At 33.7% G+C, this 17144-nt stretch overlaps 1 long non-coding RNA gene across 1 annotated transcript in view; it reads left to right on the top strand.

Annotated features, from left to right (window-relative positions):
• LOC120247394 overlaps positions 1-17144 on the top strand; it is a 120265-nt gene that overhangs the window by 44974 nt on the left and 58147 nt on the right. The gene's annotated exons all lie outside the window — the stretch shown is intronic.

Genomic DNA, 17144 nt, shown 5'->3' with positions numbered 1-17144 from the left:
CTGTATCTTGTTAAAAGTGCATATGAGTTTTCTTCTTTTACATATTGATGTGGCAAAGTACATTAATTAATCATTGAGTTTATGGGATTAAACTTACCTGATCATGATGGAGTCTGTGCAGATACATATATGTAGATAGATACATCTAGATATGTAGATGATGTATATAGATGCACTCCACATGATTAAGTTGATTAAGTTTGCTAATATTTTGTGTAGAATTTCTTTATGTTATTAAATTTGAATATCCTATTTTTTAAAAAAAATACAGTTTTCTCGTTTGGAGCATTAAGATTATACTAGCTTATTCCAATGGACTGAACAGCTTTCTCTATTATTCTGTTCTCTGGAATATTTTATTTAAAATAAGAGTTATTGGGTTTTTTTAAGATTCGGTAGTATTTGTCTATAAACAACAGCCTTGGTCTGGTGATTTCTTGTGGATAGATATTTGGCTGCTGATTTAATTTTTTTGATATTTCTGAATATACTCAGGTTTTTGATATTCTACTTGAGTCACATTTAGGTTATTTATATAGGATGTCCCAAAAGTCTTATTGCAGTTTTAAATTTGAATGACCTGAAGAGTATTAATGCCGCTGACTTGTAGAATTATTTGGATGTTTACTTAAATTTCTTTTTAAGTTTTATGTTTTTTGAATCATAAATTGTTTTCAGTCATTGCTTGCTATATTTAGTCATAGGAATGGAAATGAAATATTACAATTCAACATTTATTACTAAATTTCTTTATAGATTTTCTACCTTTTGTTCTTATGCAATTTATTTATTGAACAGATCAATTTATTAATTTGTAAAGTTTCCCATTGTGTTGAGGATACCAAAGACCACCTCCAAGTTTATTAATTCACTAGGGGGACTCAGGATTCAGCATATAGTTGTACTCATGGCTATGATTTATTATAGCAAAAGGATACAGAGAAATATCAGTAGAGGCAAAAGGCAAATGGGGCAAAGTCTGATGAAAACCAGGCACAAGTCTCTAAGAGTATTTTCTTTGTGCAGTTACACAGGTTGTATTTAATTCCCTCAGGAATGAGTTGTGACAACATGTGTGAAATGTTTAAAAGGGAAGCTTACTAGAGACTCAGTGCCCAGGTTTTTATTGGAGGCTGGTTGTGTAGGCATCTTCTGCCTGGCATATACCAAAATTCTGGACTCGTAGGAGAACAGATGTCCAGCATAAACCACATTGTACAAACAGGCACATTGAGCGCTCTTATCAGTTCTGGGAATGGTGGGAACTCTACTGAAATACAAATTCTCAGACACCAGCTAAAGGCCAGTCTTGCAAACAGACTTTTCTAAGGATAGCAGTTTCAATCCTGCTGTATTAACTCTTTCCTGTACACCTACATTCAGGGTTTTGCTAATTGCATCTGAATTATTGTTAAATGTGTTACTCTGCTTCTATTCTCTGTCAACCAGTATTTAGATCTACAGGCTTACATAGGCTTGATTTTTTTTTTTTTTTTTTGGCAAGACTATTTCATAGATAGTGGTGTATATTCTCTTTTGCGTCACATCAAGAGGCTTAAGAGGTTTCTCTGTTTTGTGTGTGTGTGATGTTAAGATTGATTACTAGTTTCAGGTATTATCAGAGCGATCTGTACGTTATAAAGTTCTCTATCTGCTATTTACTTAATGATTTTATTAGCACCTGTTGATGATCATTGCCGAGATTCATCCTGACATACAGAGTTGTAAAATCCAACTTTCTTTTTCATATATTAGCTAGAATATTCTAGAAAGAAGAACTTGCTCTCATCAACTATTCAGTTTTTCTGAGGTACAGTTAATAAAGAAAAGGCCAGAAAAAAATGCATGATTTTTCCCTTTACTTACTAGTTTTCAAAATAGTAAGTTGGTTCCCTGGCATCCTCCAAAGGCAATTATGAATATTCATTTTTTTATTATTGCTATGAACATATGGATTTTTAACACATTTGATATTTTAATCTGTTGACATTATTATCTTCTTCCTAAAATTGTCCTATCTTTTGCCATCTTTTCAAGTTAGCTACTGAGCCCTTTTGACATACCACAATCACCTTTTGATAACTTGTTTTCTGGTACAGTAAGATATTTCAGGCTCATCTTGTCTCTTTTCTACCCCAGATCTAGGATCATTTGTTCTAAGTAACCCTATTTCTGTTTAGTGTAAAAATTATGTTTATAGACCACAGTTTAGATGTTGGGGGTGCTCAGTGCTCTGGACCTGTCATTGTTCCTAGACCTTTTTAGTGGAAATATGAACAGCTAGGAAATAATTTAAAAAAATACTTCATGAATTTATCCTGATATTTCCAATTCAAATTTGGGATTATAAGGATTTTTAACCTTTTTTTGGTTTTGTGTTTGTGGTTTTTTTTCTCTTCTGCTGAAAATGTTGGCTCCTAGTGATCTTAATACAAATAATTGCTCTTTATATAGTAATATCAGTTTGTAACACCAATGCCATTACTAATAACATGGTTACTGAAATAGTTTAACATTTCTTTGCAGTTATTTGGTCCTTGTTGTATATCCCACTGATGATTTGTAATCATATTGCTGTGTTTTTAAGTCTCTTGATAGAATTGTTTGCTGTGTGTTTAAGCCATCGACTTGATACATGGCTTAGTTTGTGTCCGTTTACTTTCAAATTTTGGGGAGCACTTTTTAAATTCTTGTTTCAACTTTGTTTTATAATTATATCAGATATTTGCAGTTTCATCATAAAATAAGATAAATTTGGAAAAGTCTGGCTTCTCTCCTTCTTCTTTCTACCCTCTTTCTTTCCTACAGATGAATAATTTAGTTAGCCTTTGGTTGATGTCTACCTTTTAAAATAAATGGAACCAAATATGTGTGTCTATGTATTTGTATTGCCTTTCTTAGATAAACATATGCTTACTATTCACACTCTTCAACGTCCAGCTTTTTTTCATTTACTATTTCCTGGAGATCATACCATAATAGTATGTAAGAATTCCTTATTAGGATCTGCTTTTTTATCTGGCAGGGATTACCGTACCATGCATGTAATGTAAATTCAGACCTCAAACCTGTCTTCAGGTTTTGTTCTTTCATCGGAAACTGTCTTCCTATGTAGAGCTTTTGGCAAGGAACCCTCTTCCTTGCTTCTCTTCTAGGCTTATGAGAAGAGATTTTGTTTTTATTTTTAACACTTTTTTTTTTTTTTTTGAGTAAGCGGTCCTTTGATTATCTGAGCTTTTTACTCAGGTATCCCAGCTATTTCAGTTTAACTCTCCTACTTGTGTGGGTGTCAAACCATGTATTATGTCCCCACTAATGGACCTTAAAACCTCAGCTACTGGCTCTTACCCGTTTCTATTCTGTACTTCTCTAAGTTGTCATGCTGTCAGCTTTGACTCTTGTAACTCTGGCTTTGAGATTTCTCTTTGCTTTTGGAGCCTGGGTATTTCTAGGCTATGTATTAATTTTTCTGGTTGTATTTTACTACCATTTCCTTGTGTTTGGAGCAGGAAAAATTCACTTTGTCATGTTCCTAGAAGGTGATCAACAGCATTTATTTTCTGTCACTCATGTCTGTCATCCTTTTTCTGTAATTAAGTGGCTGAAGGAATACATGCACACATTTCACAAATATGAAACAAGTTTTAAAGAAATACCTTATGACTAAAATTATGGCATTTCCTACCAAACAGTCCCCTCTTTCTTCTACTTGAAAAGATTATTGATCTTCTGTAATAGTTATTTTAGGTGGTTTTCAGTACGTTCTCTTCCTTTTTCTCTTCTCTGCCTTACTTATTTTCCTCTTTTTTTTTTTTTATTCTTCCTCTAAATCAAAGAAAATTCTGTGTTGAGAATCCAGGTTAACTAATGTTAGTGCTTATTTCAAAAGGGCAATAAATAAAATTACAAGGCTTTTACACATTATAGTGAATATAAATTGTTTTTAGTAAGATAGAAAAAATTACTTAAATATAATTTGTGGATACGAGTGCAGATTCTTGGTTCAGGGTATTTTTAAAGTCATCAAAAAGCCTTTATCTGATGACATTCATTCCTGTTTGATTTTATATCTTTGTTTCACTTGTGCTGCCCTCTAACTTGGGTGTTCCCTTTCTTCCTTTTATACTCTTCTATTTGCAGTGCAGGTGTTTCATTAAAACTGTATCTGGTATTGGCATACCACAGATGAACTTTTGTATTTCAGGCATTTCACCTAGATCTTTTGCTGTGCATTTTTGCAAGTTAAAATATGGAGGCAATATTAATACACAGTAAATATCCTGGAAATGTACAAATCATAGTTAAATCTTCAGATCCTTTAAAGAGATTTGTAGTTTTAGAAAAATTCTCTTTTGGGGATGATATATTTACTTGGAACTTTGACCAAAGGTGAGAATTTTGTGAAAGTATTGGAAAAATTGTTTCAACTGTTTTTGAGTTTCTTGATGATAAAAATAATAATTTTATTCTTATTTTTGTTAGCTTTTAACTCATATATAATGTTTTAACCAGTGAAAAACACAGAAAAAGACTATATTAAATCTTTCTTTAGACTACCTTAAGTGGCTCCAAAGAAAGTTAACTTTCAGGGTACTCCAAAAGATACTGTCATGACAGGGGTTTTTTGTTCTAAGATCTACTTGTAAAGACAGTTTGAAGCATAATACTTCTTTAGTTCTTTAAAAAAAAACACACTTAGAAAATCCAGTGCAAAATGGCACACATTATTTAAATCTGAGCATTGATCAGCAAACTGAAAAGTGAAATGTTTTCTAACTGACCGTTGATTCAAGTTCTACATAATGATGCAGTGTATCCATTTACTGCCATGTTTTGTTAAAATAGGAGTGTGAGATAGCTAATGAGAATTTTAACTTTTTTTTTTTTTTAAATGTTTTATTTATTTCTAGGAGACAGAGAGAGAGACAGCATGAGCAGGGGAGGGTCAGAGAGAGAGGGAGTCACAGACTGAAACAGGCTCCAGGCTCTGAGCTGGCAGTCAGCACAGAGCCCGACGCGGGGCTCGAACCCACGAACCGTGAGATCATGACCTAAGCGAAAGTCGGACGCTTAACCAACTAAGCCACCCAGGCACCCCTTTAACTTTTTTTTTTTAATGTTTCAGACTATGGCATTTGCTTTCATTTTCTTCATACATTCATGATATCTTCTGTGTCAAAGTTTTATCAACTTAGATTATAAATATGTATTACATTTTTGTAATACTTGACTACATACTTGACTATAGTCTGTACATTTGAATATGAATTTGTGTGTGGATACAATGAAACACATATCACTTAATAAGTAAAAAGGGTTCAAAAAGTTAACAGTCCAAGATTTTGTAGTTGTCACTGTTCCACAGTGATGTGGAATTAAGAAAAAAAGTTCCATTTTTCATCTAATTGAATTTGCCAGAGCAATGTATCTCATCCACATGTTTAAAACCGGGATGTGTCTTTTCTCAGAATCTGAAAGATTGACAGCTCAGTGAAGAGAACACAACCTTATATTTGGTTTCAGGCAGCCAGACTTTTAATTACAGCTCTGGTGAGGAGGAGAATGGGAAGCTTTCACACAGCTACCTTAACAAACAGCATAATATCTCCATTGTTATCCATGTTATTTACTGTTTCAGCATCTTTCATATATGTCCTACATACTGCATTAATAGAAACTCAGCTAGAAACCTGAGCTTTGAGATACTTGGTGTCTATCAGTCTGTGGCAATGACTACTGAGAATCAGTGATGCATGTGGAAGAATTAGATCTTTAAAAAAAAGTACTCTACTGAAGGGTGCCTGGCTGGCTCAGTTGATGAAGCATCCTATTTAGGCCCAAGTCATGATCTCATGGCTTGTGGGTCCAAGCCCCGCATTGGGCTCTGTGCTGACAGCTCAGAGTATGGAGCCTGCTTCGGATTCTGTGTCTCCCTTTTTCTCTGTGCCTTTTCCACTCCCTCTCTCTCTTTCTCAAAAATAAATAAAACATTAATTTTTAAAAAATATATAAAAAATAAAAGAGTACACTACTGAAAAGAATACACTACTGAATATTAAAAAAAAAATTTAAGAAAGGACCACATTTTAGAAGTACATTCATTTGGACAGACTATTTCAGAGTCATTGGGTTTCTTCTCATGTAATTTTTTCTGTATGTAAATAAACTATATTACTGAAAATTGGCACAATTTAATGAAGCTCTGTGTATTCACAGTAAAGACAAAGCTAGCTAAAGGAAACACTTAGAAAGTGACCTATGCTCTTGCATATTGCATATCCTTTTTTCTGGCAAGAAAGTGACTGTCTCTTTATCATGCATTGAGAGATTTTGGATCCTAAAAAGGGATCAGAATCAGGAGAATAGTTGTTGTGCTTTGAGATACCTAAGATGAATATTCACTTAATACAAAAAGAGAAAAGTGTCACAAAAGTTATGGTATGTAAATTAAGAGTGCCTGGGAACAAATATTTTATATGGAAAGCCAGGAAGACATGAAAAACACCTTAGATTTCTGTTTTCAACTCATAAACAAATAAATGTAGGATATGTTTATTTGTTTAAGAGTGCAAACAGTTTCCATAATGCATAAATAAAAGAAGATGTCTTACTATTTCTGAATACTCAAGTAGAGAGACATAGGAGAGAAAGAAGGGAATTGTAGCAGAAGTGCTTGAATAACAATTCTGACAAAAATGGGGCTTCTTCCAATAAAGACCAAGGCATTTCAGGTTCCCAATTCTGATTACTGATTGGATAGATTTCTTGCAAAAAATATATTTTCCCTAGGCTCTAGAATTATAGGATGAGTTTAGCTAGTGTTAGCAACACAGCAGTTTCTTTTTTCATAGATAAACCTGCTTGATCAAAGCAAGATATAAACAGCTAGAATGCTTCGCTAATATTTACATAAACACAAAATGAAATGTGGGTCTTGTGTTTATTTCATATTTCTGTGAATGAATAAAGGAATTCATAGTTTGTTTTTGTGTGTTTCACTTTGATGTTATTGACTTTTAGGGATACCTAATGATATTTGAAAAAGAGATACTTCATCTTGGAGAAATACATTTTTTTTTAACGATGGGGGTATTGAATTTCTTCTTTATGTTCAGATCATCGTCATGTTAGCAATAATATCATTTATCTTCTATGAGAATTTTGATAAATGTATAGTTTATTTGGTTTACAGTACCCCCAAAACATTCTTTAATTGTTTTTTTAAGGTTTTACTTAAATTCCAGTTAATTACAATACAGTATAATATTAGTTTCAGGTATACGATATAGTGATTCAATACTTTTATACATCACCCAGTCCTCATCTCAGTAAGTTCACTTCTTAATGTCCATATCCTATTTGACCAATTCCCCCACCCACCTCCCTTCTCATAACCATCAGTTCTCTACAGTTAAGAGTCTGTTTCTTGGTTTGCCTGTTCTCCTTTTTTTTCTCCCTTCTTCTTGTTTTGTTTTTTAAATTCCACATATGAGTGAAATCATAGGACATTTGTCTTTGACTTCTTTTGCTCAGCATAATACACTCTAACTCCATCCACATTGTTGCAAATGGCAAGATTTCATTCTTTTTTTATGGCCGAGTTAATATTCAATTGTGTGTGTGTGTGCACGCGCGCACACGCACATGCTTGTACAGCTCATTTAAAAAAATTTTTATTTAACTTAGTTTTTAAATTTACATCCAAGTTAGATAGCATATAGTGCAACAATGATTTCAGGAGTAGATTCCTTAATGCCTCTTACCCATCTAGCCCATCCCCCCTGCCATAACCCCTTTAGTAACCCTGTTTGTTCTCCATATTTAAGAGTCTCTTAGGTTTTTGTATCCCTCCCTGTTTTTAGATTATTTTTGCTTCCCTTCCCTTATGTTCATCTGTTTTGTATCTTAAAGTCCTCATGTGAGTGAAGTCATATGATATTTGTCTCTCTCTGACAGACTAATTTCGCTTAGCATCATACCCTCTGGTTCCAACCACATAGTTGCAAATGGGAAGATTTCATTCTTTTTGATTGCTGAGTAATACTCATTGTATATATATACCACATCTTCTTTATCCATTCATCCGTTGAAGGACATTTGGGCTCTTTCCATACTTTGGCTGTTGTTCATAGTGCTGCTGTAAACATCGTGGTACAGCATATCTTCTTTATTCATTCATCATTAGATGGACATCTGGGGCTATTTCCATAATTTGGCTATTATAGATAATGCTACTATAAACATTGGTGTGCATGTATTCCTTTCAGTTAGTGGTTTTACATTCTGTAGGTAGATACCTAGTAGTGCAATTGCCAGATCATAGGGTAACTCTATTTATAATTTTCTGAGGAACCTAGATACTGTTTTCAAGAGTGGCTGCACCAGTTTGCATTCCCAGCAACAGTGCAAGAGGATTCCCCTTTCTCCACATCCTCACCAACACCTGTTGTTTCTTGTGTTGTTGATTTTAGCTATATGAGGTGGTATCTCATTATAGTTCTTTACTTGGTTTTAAACTTGTAAAGCAAACTCAGAAAATTTGTTTCAGGAGAGCATTTCCAAAATAATTCATAGCTAGTAGAGTTAAGTAGTGGTTTGGAATAAACTTATTTTCTCTTAAAAATTAGATGTCCAGTAATAGCCATATTTGCATACACAAATATACCCTGTTACAAAATTTTATATAGTACATTTATAAATCAAAGATAAAAAAAAACCTTTGGGAATACATTTTTCCCCAGATAGAATAACAATGTAGGTATTATGATTCTGAAATTACTTGTTACCTTACATGGCCTTGACCCAACCTAGGTTCTCCTGTCTCTTGGTGAAAAGTCTGTAAACATTTACATTTCATTGTAGAAACTGTGTACTTCTAAGGATCACATTTTAGAATTTTAGAGAGGTCCTCAGTCTGTGTGTATTCCTTATGCACTGGCTTTATTTTATTGCTTTAAAATAATTGTAATTTAATGGTAGATCTGAATGTATAGTTGTACTTTTCTTTTTATTAATGAGAAAGGCAAAAGTGAAGTATTTGACATTAAAACAGAAGAGACTAATACGGAGAAGATGAGAATCATATATGAAACTCTGTGGAGACTTTAGATTAAATCCATGTAAATACAATATCACTACTTGAAAAATGCATGGTATTTGAATCAAAGAAATCACAGCAAATCTTACAAGCTGTTATTTAAGTAGACCATACAATATATGATCTTTTGTGTCTGTTTTCTTTCACTTAGTGTAGTGTTTTTGAGGTTCATCCAAGTTGTAGAATATATCAGTTCTTTGTTCCTTTTTATGGCTGAATACACACACACACACACGTGCAATACATACATACTTCAATTTGTTTATCCATGTATCCACTTATGGGCATGTCGGCTGTTTCTATCTTTTGGTTATTATAAATAATGCTACTATATACATTCATGTATAAGTTTTGGTGTGGATATGTGTTTTCATATCTCTTAGATATGTACCTAGGAGCAGATTTTTTGAATCATATGGTTATTTTGTGTTAGCTTTTTGAAGAATAGCCAAATTGTTTTCTATATCAGCTATACTATTTTATAGTCCCACCAGATATATATATAAGGATTTCTGTTTCTCTATATCCTTAACCAACACTTGTTATTTTTTTTTTAATATTTACTTATTTTTGAGACAGAGAAAGACAGTGTGTGCAGGGGAGGGGCAGAGAGAGAGAAGGGGACACAGAATCCGAAGCAGCTCCGGGCTCTCAGCTGTCAGCACAGAGCCTGATGCGAGGCTTGAACTCATGAACCATGAGATCATGACCTGAGCAGAAGTCGGACGCCTAACTGACTGAGCCACCCAGGTGACCCGCAACACTTGTTATTTTTATTAAGTTATTCTTTGATTAAAGCTATCTTAGTGGATATGAAGAGTTTTTTTGTTATGCATTTCTTTAATGACTAGAGATATTGAAACTGTTTTATGTGCTTGTTGGTTGTTCATCTTCTTTGGAGAGACTATGTACGTTTCTTGCCCATTTTTTATTTTGGTTTTTTGTGTGTTGAGTTGTAAGGGTTTTTTTTATGCTCATTTTTAATCCTTTATCAGATCTATGATTTGTGAAAAATTTCTCCATTCTTAAGGTTGTTCCTTGGCATTCTTGACAATGTTCTTTAATGTACAACAGATTTTAATTTTTATGAAGTCCAATTTGTCTTTCACTTTTACTGCTTATGCTTTTTGGTGCCAAATCTTAGAATCTTTTGCCAAATCTGAGGTTATGAAGATTAGCCCTCTTTTTTATTCTGATAATTTTATAGTTTTAGCTCTTATATTTAGGTCATTTTTTTTAGTTAATTTTTATATAAGAAGCGAGGTATGGGTCCAATTTCATTATTTGTATGTTGTTATCCATTTATCCCTGTACCATTTGTTGGAGACTGTTCTTTCCCTGTTGAATGATCTTGTGAAAAATCAGTTGGTTATGAATGATTTGGTTTATTTCTAGACTCTCATTCAATTCTATTCTGTTGATCTCTATACCTATCCTTATGTCAATGCCATACTTTTGATTAGTGTAGCTTTGTAGCAAATTCTGAAATTGGGAAGTGCAAGTCTTTGAACTGTATTTTACTTTTTAAATATTGTTTTAGCTATTCAGAATCCCTTGTAGTTCCATATAAACTTGAGGAATTTAGTTCACTTTGTGGAGTATTGTCATCTTAACCATATTAAGTCTTCCAGTTCATGAATATGCGATATATTTCAATTTATTTAGAGTATTTTAATTTCTTTTGGCAATGTTTCATAGTTTTTGATGTATAAGTTTTTCACCTTTTTTGTTAAATTTGTCCCTCAGCATTTTATACTTTTGAATGCTGTTGTAAATGGAATTATTTTCTTAATTTCCACATTGTTCATTGCTGCCATATAGAAACACAACTAATTGTTGTGTGTTGATCTTGTACTCTGCAACTTTACTGAATTCATTTATTAGCTCTAGTAGGGAGGTGTGTGTGTACTTGTGTGTATGGATTCTGCAGGATTTTGTATATATAGAATCATGCCATTTGCAAATAGAAATACTCTTACTTCTTTCTACTTCTAAAAGGCATTATCAATTTGGATGCATCTTACTTCCTTTTCTTGGGTAATTGCTCTGACTAGAACTTCCACTACAGTGTTGAATAGCAGTGGGCAAAACATGCATTTTAGTCTTGGTATTGGGGGAAGGCTTTCATTCTTTTGCTACTAAGTATGATATTACCTATGTGTTTTCCATAAATTCCCCTTATCATGTTGAGGGAGTTCCCTTATATCGTAGTTTTTGGGCATTTATATATCATGAGAGGGTGTAGAATTTTGTCAAATGTTTTTGTTTTTGTTTGGTTTTTCTTTTTTTTGGGCAGGTATAGAGGTGATCATGTAGTTTTGGTTTTTAATATCTATTAGTGTGGTGTGCATTATGTTGATTGATTTTCATGTGTTGACCCACCATTGCATAGTTGAGTTATATGCTACTTGGTGATGGTATGTAATTTTTTAAATGTTGTCTTGGACTTGGTTTGCTAGTACTTGGGTGAGGAATTTTGTATATATTCATAAGAGATACTGATCTGTAGTTTTCATATGGTATTTTTATCTGGCTTTGGTGTCAAGTTAATGTAGACCTCATGAAATGCGTTAGAGTTCCCTCTTTATTTGGAAGAGCTTGAGAAGGAATCTTGTTAATTCTTTTACTGATGAATAGACTTCACTAATGAAGATTTTTGGTACTGACTTTCTTTCTGTTGGGATATTTCTATTAACTGATTCAGTCTATTTGTTCCTGGTGTCTTAAGATTTTTTTACTTCTTGAGTTAGGGTTGCTAATTTGTATTTTCCTGGAAATTCATCCAATTTCATATAGATTACCTAACTTATTGATATGAAGTTGTTCATGGTATTTTCTTATAGCCCTTTTAATTTCTGTAAAACTGAACCACTTTCCCTCAAATTTATATGCAACTGCAAGAGACTTCAAGTAGTCAAAATAGTATTGAAAAAGTAAATGTAGTAATGTCCCCACTCTTATTTCAGTTATTTACATTTTCATTTTTTTTTCTTAGTCTAGCTGAAGGTTTCTCATTTTTGTTGGATTTTTTTCAAGGAACCAATCATTGGTTTTATTGATTCTCTTTACTACTTTTCTCTATTTTGTTTCTCTTGGTTATAATCTTTATTATTTCTTTCGTTTTCTTTGGCTTCGGATTTAGTGTGTTCTTCTATTTCTAGTTCCTTAAGGTGTGAAGTTAGTTTGTTGACTTGAGATCTTCATTTTTAAATGTAGGTGTTTACAGCCATGAATCTCCCTTAGAACACTTCTTTTGCTGCTCCCTGTATGTTTTGGTAAATTGTGTTTTTATTTGTATTTATCTCAAAGTATTTTTTCGTGCCTAGTGATTTCTTATTTGATCTACTGGTTGCTTATGAGTATGTTGTTTAATTTCCATGTATTTCAGTTTTCCAATTTTTCTTCCAGTATTGATTTCTGACTTCATACCATTGTGGTCAGAGAAGATACTATGAATGATTTCAATATATATATTTTTAACTTGAAAATTGTTTATGTCCTAATGTATGGTTTGTTTTAGAGAATGTTCCAGTGTAGTTGAGAAGAATAGATACTCTGCCATTTTGGGGTGGAGTGTTATGTATATGTCTCTTAGGTCTAGTTGGTTTACAGTATTATTCAAGTCCTTTATTTTCTTATTGATTTTCTTTTTACATGTTCTATCCATTATTGAAATAGGCTGTTGAAGTTTCCACCTATTACTGTAGACTGTCTCTTTCTCCCTTCAATTCTGTCACTGTGTTTGCCTCATATATTTTGAGGCTTTGTTGTTTGATGTGTATATGCTTATAATGTTTTTGAAAAATTTATTTTTTTAAAAGTATAATTAACATAGTGTTATATTAGTTTCAGGTGTACAGTATAATGATTCAACAATTCTGTACATTACCCAGTGTTTATCATGATAAGCATACTCTTAATAGCCTTTATCTCTTTTGCCAATCCCCCATCTATCTTCTTGCAACCACCAGTTTGTTATACGTATTTAAGAATCATTTATTGTCTTTTTTTTCTTTGCTTTGTTATTTAAATTCCACTGTAAGTGAAATCATATGATATTTGTATTTGTCTATCTGACTTATTTCACTTAGCATTGTACTCTTAGATCCATCCATGTTGTTGCAAATGGCAAGATCTCATTCTTTTTCATGGCTGAATATGTCAGTGTATATATACATATATACATACACATACATACATGCATACCACCTCATCTTTATCCATTCACTTATCTCTGGACTTGAGTTGCTTCTGTATCTTGGCTATTGTAAATAATGTTGCAGTAAACATAGGAGTGCATATATCTTTTTGAATTAGTGTTTTTGTATCCTTTGGGTACACTACGAGTAGTGGAAATTATGAGATCATATGTTAATTTTACTTTTAATTTTTGAGGAACCTTCATACTCTTTTCCATAGTAGCTGCATTAGATTGCATTCTCAAGAACAGTGAAGGAGAGTTCCCTTTTTCTCCACACCCTTGCCATTTATGCTTATAATTCTTGTATCTTTGTGATGATCCTTTAATCACTATAAAATGTGTTTCTCTGTCTCTTGCAACAGTTTTTTTTTTATGTTTACTTAATTTTGAGAGAGAGAAAGAGACAGACTGGGAGCAGGGGAGAGCCAGAAAGGGAGACACAGAATCCAAATCAGGCTCCAGGCTCTGAACTGTCAGTGTAGAGCCTGATCCTTTCACTTTCAACATGTGTGTTTGTGTGTAAAATGAGTCTCTTATAAGCAATTTATTGCTGTATCATTTAAATTTTTTTAATGTTTTTATTTATTTCTGACACACACACACACACACACACACACACACACACACACACAAGGCATGAGTGGGGTGGGTCAGAGAGGAAGGGAGGTACAGAATCTGAAGAGGCTCCAGGCTCTGAGCCAGCTGTCAGCACAGAGCCTGACACGGGGCTTGAACCCACGAACCGTGAGATCATGACCTGAGCCGAAGTCAAGTGCTTAACCAACTGAGCCACCCAGGTGCCCCTGTTGTATCATTTTTTTTTAAATTCATTCTGACAGGCAGAGAAGGACAAATATCATATGTTTGCATGTATAGGAGGATTAGGAGGAACTTAACTGAGGAACAAGGGGGAGAAGAAGGGGGGGAATGGTGGGGGAAAGGGAGAGAGGCAAACCATGAGAGACTCTTGAATGTTGACAAAAACTGAGGACTGATGGATGTAGGGGGGAGGGGGCATGGGCATAGAGGAGGACACTTGTGGGGATGAGCACTAGGTGTTATGTGGAAACTAATTTGACAAACTATTTGTAAAAAAAAAAATAAATAAAACATTAAAATAAATGAATAAAACAATTGCAAAAAAAATAAAATTCATTCTGACAATAGCAGGTTTTTAATTGCTGAGTTTAACCCATTTATTTTTATAGTGATTATTGATTATAATTATGTGATTATAAAAGTATTATTTCTGCCATTGTTCTATTTGTTTTCTCTTGGCCTTTTTTTGGTGGGGCGGTTCTTCACTTCCTTACATGCTGCCTTCTTTTATGTATATTTTTTAGTTATTTTCTTAGGGGTTACCATGGGGATTACAGTTAACATCCTAAATTTGTAAAAACCTTGTTTAAGGGTTTGTGGGTGGTTCAGTCAGTTAAGCATCTGCGTCTTGATTTCAACTCAGGTCATGATCTCACACTTCATGGGTTCAAGTCCCATGTTGGGCTCTGCACTGACAGCATCGAGCCTGCTTGGGATTCTCTCTCTTTCCTCTCTCTCTGCCTCTCCCTCACTTAAGTGCATGCACTCTGTCTCAAAGTAAATAAATAAACATTAAAAAAAACTTGGTTGAATTGATACTAGTTTAGCTTCGGTTGAGCTTCATTAGCTTCATTAAGTCTACTCCTTTTAGCTTTATCCTCTCCTTTATATTGTTATCGTCACATATTGCATCTTTATGCATTGTGTGCCTGTTAACATAGATCTATAATTATTTTTTGTGCATACCTGTTAAATAATACAGGAAATAAAAAGAGTTATATACCAAAAATTCAATAATACTAGGTTTTATACTTACCTATGTAGTTACCTTTACCAGTGATCTTTATTTCTTTGTATGACTTTGAATAACTGTGTAATATCCTTTCATTTCAACCTGAAGGACTTCTTTTAGCATTAGTTATAGAGAAGATCTACTTGGTAGTGATTCCCTTAGTTTTTGTTTTTTCTGGGACTCTCGTAATTTCTTTTTCACTTTTGAAGCATTGTTTTGCTGAATACAGAATTCTTGGTTGAGATTTTTTTCCTTTCAGTTTTTAAAAATATATTGTCCTCCTGTCATTTGGCCTTTAGAATTACTGATAACAAATAGGCTGTTAATCTTTTTTCAGGATGCTTTGTGTATTATGAATTGCTTCTCTGTCTCTCTTTTTAAAAAAATTTAAATTATTTATTTTGAGAGAGACAGAGTGAGTACAAGCAGGGGAGGAGCCGAGAGAGAGAGAATCCCAAGCAGGCTCTGTCACAGTCATTGCGTAAAGCCCAGTGCAGGGCTTGAACCCACAAAACTGCCGTGACCTGACCTGACGTCAGATGCTTAACTGACTGAGCCACCCAGGTGCCCTTGAATTGCTTTTCTCTTGCTGCTTTCAAGATTCTTTGTCTTTCACAGTTTGATAATAATGTATTATGGATTTCATTGTCCTCTGTAGAGTTTGTTGAGATTCTTGGGTGTATATATTCATGTCTTTCACGAAATTTGGAAAGCAATATTCAATAATATTTTTTCTGCTCTTTTTCTTTTCCTGTGACTCCCATAATGTGAACATTGATATGTTTGATGATGTCCCATAGGTCTCTTAGGCCCCTGTTTATTTTGCTTTATGTGCTTATTCTTTTCCTCAGACTGTGCAGTTATAGTTGCTGTGTTTTCAAATGTGATGATTCTTTCTTTTGCTTGTGCATATTTGCTGTTGAATGGCTTTCATGAATTTTTTATTTTTTGTCTAGCTCCATAATTTCTACTTTTTTTATCATTTTAATAATTTCTCTTTTTTGGTATTCTTAATTTGTTCATATGTAGTTTTCCTAATTTCCCTTGATTCTTTGTCCATGGTTTTCTTCATCTCATCAAACATATCTAAGGTAGTAAATTAAAGATTTTGCCTACTAAGTTCAGTGTCTAGGCTTTTAAAGGATGGTTTCTGTCACTTCCTTTTTTTCCTATGAATGAATAATATTTTTCTCTTTGTGTGCTTTATAATTTTCTTGTTGAGATCTGGAAATTTTGAATATTGTAATGTAATTCTGGAAATCAAATTCTTCCCTCTTTACCAAGGAGTGCTATTGTTACTTGATGAAGGCTGCAGTGGCTCATTTGTTCAGTGAGTTTTCTACTGTGGATTTTGAAAAGACTATTTCTTGTCATGTATGGTCACTGAAGTCTATATTCTATCTCTTTGGTCAGCTAGTGACCTGACAGAGATTTCCTTAAATATCTGGATCCAAAGAGAGACAAAAAGAATTTTTAAGAATACTATGTCTCTGTGACTTTCTCCAGTGATGCCAGTGAAGCATTCTGATGGGTTGAACCAATGGCTATGTCTCTCTGCTAGCCCCCCAGTGAACTGCTATATAGATCAAAACACAGAACTTTGATTTTTGGAGGAGAAACTCTCTATTGCCCACCCTGATGCCAAAAAGCTGCATCAGGAATTTAGGCCATTGTCCCCACAGTTACTTTCAACAAGGCTTGTGGATTATAGCTGTCATGTGTAATGCTGAAATTCACTAAAACTTACTACTCTCTTTCTTTATCAAGTGCTCCTTTGGATGCTACCAGCGTTCAAGTAGACACCAGAGTTCTGAAATAGTTGATTCTAAGAGCTTTTTTTTTTTTTTTTTTAATTTACCAGCTTGGTAGTTGTTTTGGTGGAGGGACTGATTCTAGAGCTTCCTACTCTGCCATCTTCCATGACACCACTCCCTGCCATGTCCATTCTTAGAAGTGTTCCAGTTTGGAAAATAAGTTTTATGATCACCCATTGGTAAGTAAATGACAAGAGCAAG

The sequence above is a fragment of the Hyaena hyaena genome, unplaced genomic scaffold (assembly GCF_003009895.1).
Source record: "Hyaena hyaena isolate Hyena2069 unplaced genomic scaffold, ASM300989v1 scaffold_518, whole genome shotgun sequence".
Lineage (NCBI taxonomy): Eukaryota > Metazoa > Chordata > Mammalia > Carnivora > Hyaenidae > Hyaena > Hyaena hyaena.
Note: the sequence above shows the minus strand (reverse complement) of the source record. Positions and strands in the feature narration are given on the sequence as shown.